Source organism: Leptodactylus fuscus, unplaced genomic scaffold, assembly GCF_031893055.1.
Source record: "Leptodactylus fuscus isolate aLepFus1 unplaced genomic scaffold, aLepFus1.hap2 HAP2_SCAFFOLD_205, whole genome shotgun sequence".
NCBI classification, from domain to species: Eukaryota; Metazoa; Chordata; class Amphibia; order Anura; family Leptodactylidae; genus Leptodactylus; species Leptodactylus fuscus.
Window position 1 is genome coordinate 120759 of NW_027440228.1, and position 5058 is coordinate 125816.

Here is a 5058-nt window from a genome sequence, read left to right on the forward strand (position 1 = left end):
GGGGACAGGTGAGGATGAGGTCAGAGATATATGGAGGGGACAGGTGAGGTCAGAGATATATGGAGGAGACAGGTGAGGTCAGAGATATATGGAGAGGACAGGTGAGGATGAGGTCAGAGATATATGGAGAGGACAAGTGAGGAGGTCAGAGATATATGGAGGGGACAGGTGAGGATAAGGTTAGAGATATATGGAGGGGACAGGTGAGGTCAGAGATATATGGAGAGGACAGGTGAGGTCAGAGATATATGGAGGGGACAGGTGGGGATGAGATCAGAGATATATGGAGGAGACAGGTGAGGATGAGGTCAGAGATATATGGAGGGGACAGGTGAGGATAAGGTTAGAGATATATGGAGGGGACAGGTGAGGTCAGAGATATATGGAGAGGACAGGTGTGGATGAGGTCAGAGATATATAGAGGGGACAGGTGAGGATGAGGTCAGAGATATATGGAGGGGACAGGTGAGGATGAGGTTAGAGATATATGGAGGAGACAGGTGGGGATGAGGTCAGAGATATATGGAGAGGACAGGTGAGGATGAGGTCAGAGATATATGGAGGGGACAGGTGAGGTCAGAGATATATGGAGAGGACAGGTGTGGATGAGGTCAGAGATATATGAAGAGGACAGGTGAGGATGAGGTCAGAGATATATGGGGGGGACAGGTGTGGATGAGGTCAGAGATATATGGAGGGGACAGGTGAGGATGAGGTCAGAGATATATGGGGGGGACAGGTGTGGATGAGGTCAGAGATATATGGAGGGGACAGGTGAGGATGAGGTCAGAGATATATGGAGGAGACAGGTGGGGATGAGGTCAGAGATATATGGAGAGGACAGGTGAGGATGAGGTCAGAGATATATGGAGAGGACAGGTGAGGAGGTCAGAGATATATGGAGGGGACAGGTGAGGATAAGGTTAGAGATATATGGAGGGGACAGGTGAGGTCAGAGATATATGGAGAGGACAGGTGAGGATGAGGTCAGAGATATATGGAGGGGACAGGTGAGGATAAGGTTAGAGATATATGGAGGGGACAGGTGAGGATGAGGTCAGAGATATATGGAGGGGACAGGTGAGGTCAGAGATATATGGAGGAGACAGGTGAGGATGAGGTCAGAGATATATGGAGGGGACAGGTGAGGTCAGAGATATATGGAGAGGACAGGTGAGGATGAGGTCAGAGATATATGGAGAGGACAGGTGAGGAGGTCAGAGATATATGGAGGGGACAGGTGAGGATAAGGTTAGAGATATATGGAGGGGACAGGTGAGGTCAGAGATATATGGAGAGGACAGGTGTGGATGAGGTCAGAGATATATGGAGGGGACAGGTGAGGATGAGGTCAGAGATATATGGAGGGGACAGGTGAGGATGAGGTTAGAGATATATGGAGGAGACAGGTGGGGATGAGGTCAGAGATATATGGAGAGGACAGGTGAGGATGAGGTCAGAGATATATGGAGGGGACAGGTGAGGTCAGAGATATATGGAGAGGACAGGTGTGGATGAGGTCAGAGATATATGAAGAGGACAGGTGAGGATGAGGTCAGAGATATATGGGGGGGACAGGTGTGGATGAGGTCAGAGATATATGGAGGGGACAGGTGAGGATGAGGTCAGAGATATATGGGGGGGACAGGTGTGGATGAGGTCAGAGATATATGGAGGGGACAGGTGAGGATGAGGTCAGAGATATATGGAGGAGACAGGTGGGGATGAGGTCAGAGATATATGGAGAGGACAGGTGAGGATGAGGTCAGAGATATATGGAGGGGACAGGTGAGGTCAGAGATATATGGAGAGGACAGGTGAGGATGAGGTCAGAGATATATGGAGAGGACAGGTGAGGAGGTCAGAGATATATGGAGGGGACAGGTGAGGATAAAGTTAGAGATATATGGAGGGGACAGGTGAGGTCAGAGATATATGGAGAGGACAGGTGTGGATGAGGTCAGAGATATATGGAGGGGACAGGTGAGGATGAGGTCAGAGATATATGGAGGAGACAGGTGGGGATGAGGTCAGAGATATATGGAGAGGACAGGTGAGGATGAGGTCAGAGATATATGGAGGGGCCAGGTGAGAATGAGGTCAGAGATATATGGAGAGGACAGGTGTGGATGAGGTCAGAGATATATGGAGGGGACAGGTGAGGATGAGGTCAGAGATATATGGAGGGGACAGGTGAGGATGAGGTTAGAGATATATGGAGGAGACAGGTGGGGATGAGGTCAGAGATATATGGAGAGGACAGGTGAGGATGAGGTCAGAGATATATGGAGGGGACAGGTGAGGTCAGAGATATATGGAGGGGACAGGTGTGGATGAGGTCAGAGATATATGAAGAGGACAGGTGAGGATGAGGTCAGAGATATATGGAGGGGACAGGTGAGGATGAGGTCAGAGATATATGGAGGGGACAGGTGAGGTCAGAGATATATGGAGGGGACAGGTGAGGATCAGGTCAGAGATATATGAAGAGGACAGGTGAGGATGAGGTCAGAGATATATGGAGGGGACAGGTGAGGATGAGGTCAGAGATATATGGAGGGGACAGGTGAGGATGAGGTCAGAGATATATGGAGGGGACAGGTGAGGTCAGAGATATATGGAGGAGACAGGTGAGAATGAGGTCAGAGATATATGGAGGGGACAGGTGAGGATAAGGTTAGAGATATATGGAGGGGACAGGTGAGGATGAGGTCAGAGATATATGGAGGGGACAGGTGAGGTCAGAGATATATGGAGGAGACAGGTGAGGATGAGGTCAGAGATATATGGAGGGGACAGGTGAGGTCAGAGATATATGGAGGGGACAGGTGAGGATGAGGTCAGAGATATATGGAGGGGACAGGTGAGGATGAGGTCAGAGATATATGGAGGGGACAGGTGTGGATGAGGTCAGACATATACGGAGGGGGCAGGTGAGGTCAGAGATATATGGAGGGGACAGGTGAGGTCAGAGATATATGGAGGAGACAGGTGAGGATGAGGTCAGAGATATATGGAGGGGACAGGTGAGGATGAGGTCAGAGATATATGGAGGGGACAGGTGTGGATGAGGTCAGAGATATACGGAGGGGGCAGGTGAGGTCAGAGATATATGGAGGGGACAGGTGAGGATGAGGTCAGAGATATATGGAGGGGACAGGTGAGGATGAGGTTAGAGATATATGGAGGGGACAGGTGAGGATGAGGTCAGAGATATATGGAGAGGACAGGTGAGGATGAGGTCAGAGATATATGGAGGGGAAGGTGAGGATGTCAGAGATATATGGAGGGGACAGGTGAGGTCAGAGATATATGGAGGGGACAGGTGAGGTCAGAGATATATGGAGAGGACAGGTGAGGATGAGATCAGAGATATATGGAGGGGACAGGTGAGGATGAGGTTAGAGATATATGGAGGGGACAGGTGAGGTCAGAGATATATGGAGGAGACAGGTGAGGATGAGGTCAGAGATATATGGAGGGGACAGGTGAGGATGAGGTCAGAGATATATGGAGGGGACAGGTGTGGATGAGGTCAGAGATATATGGAGGGGACAGGTGAGGTCAGAGATATATGGAGGGGACAGGTGAGGATGGCTTTGGGGTATAACAGTCCATGTAGTCTCATCTTCCTCTTCGTTGGTGGCCGCTATATGGGGGGGTGGGGTTGGAGGTGGGGGTGGGGTGGGGTGGGTGTATTGGGATAAATATAACAGTCCGTGGAGTCTCATCTTCCTCTTGTTTGGTGACAGCTGGACACGTATTGGGCAGCGATCTCCACAGTGGCCTCTTCTTCTCCCAGTAGGATGTAGAGTTTCCTCTTCTCCCAGTCTGGGATGTGGGCAGAGAGTCTTTGGTAGTAGACGGCCCTCACAGCTGAGTATTTGGTGCAGTGTAGCAGGAAGTGGGTCTGGTCTTCTAGGGCCCCCTGGTCACAGTGCTGGCACAGTCTCTTCTCCCGTGGCTTGTACGTCTGCCTGTATCGCCCCGTCTCTATCTCTAGGTTGTGGGCGCTCAGTCTGTACCGGCTCAGGGTCTGTCTGTGCTTGGGGTGGCGTATTCTCTCCAGGTAGGTGGCCATGGTGTAGTCCCTTTGTAGGGATTGGTACACATTGGTGAGTTTCTTGGAGTTATTTATTTCGTTTCTCCATTCTTCAATGTACCGCTCTCTGTTTGCCTCTGTGGTCGCCTTTATTTCGGCCTTGGTTATCATCTGTTGGTGTTTTTGGTTTGGTGGTTGGCTGCTGTTTGGTTGGGGAGTGTCTGGTTTGCTCAGGTGGCTTAGCCAGGCTTGGTGGTGGTAGGAGTCGCTCCCCTGGATGTGTGCCTGGAAAGCTAGCACCCTCTTCTGTATGGTGAGCCATAGGGGGAGTCTGCCTAGCTCTGCCCTGCAGGCCATGTTGGAGGTGTTGCGATGGACATGGAGCAGGTATTTGCAGAACTCCAGGTGGAAGTTCTCTGTTGGGCTGGAATCCCACTGTGACTGGTCTGGGTAGGTGGCTGGCCCCAAACCTCACTGCCATAGAGAAGGATCGGGGAGATGACAGCGTCAAATATCTTCAGCCAGACCCTCACCGGTGGTTTGAGGTGGTACAGTTGTCTTCTGATGGCGTAGAAGGTTCTGCAGGCTTTTGCTTTCAGGGTTTCTATTGCTGCTTTGAAGCTTCCTGATTGGCTGAGCTCCAGCCCCAGGTAGGTGTAGCTGTTGGTTTTCTCCAGTGTGGAGCCGTTCAGTGTGAATTGTGGGGTGGTGGAGGCTTTATTGTGGCCCTTCTTCTGGAATACCATGATTTTGGTCTTCTTCTGGTTGATGGGTAGGGCCCATGTGGTGCTGAATTTTTCCAGCACTGACAGGCTTTCTTGGAGGTCTTTCTCGGTGGGGGCCAGGAGTAGGAGGTCATCGGCGTATAGCAGGAACTTCACCTCTCGATTGTTCAGGGTGAGGCCTGGGGTTGGTGAGGCCTCCAGGGCTGTAGCCAGTTCATTGATATAGATGTTGAAGAGCGTTGGGCTCAGGCTACAGCCTTGTCTGACCCCTCGGGCCTGTTGGAAGTATGC

General features: G+C 51.1%; 1 long non-coding RNA gene across 1 annotated transcript; it reads left to right on the forward strand.

The window, feature by feature from the left end:
- Positions 1 to 860: 860 nt before the first annotated feature.
- Positions 861 to 1891, forward strand: LOC142187363 (uncharacterized). Its single transcript, XR_012712578.1, has 3 exons — positions 861 to 887; positions 1185 to 1216; positions 1829 to 1891. It is a non-coding gene; the product is annotated as an uncharacterized LOC142187363 (long non-coding RNA).
- Positions 1892 to 5058: the final 3167 nt, after the last annotated feature.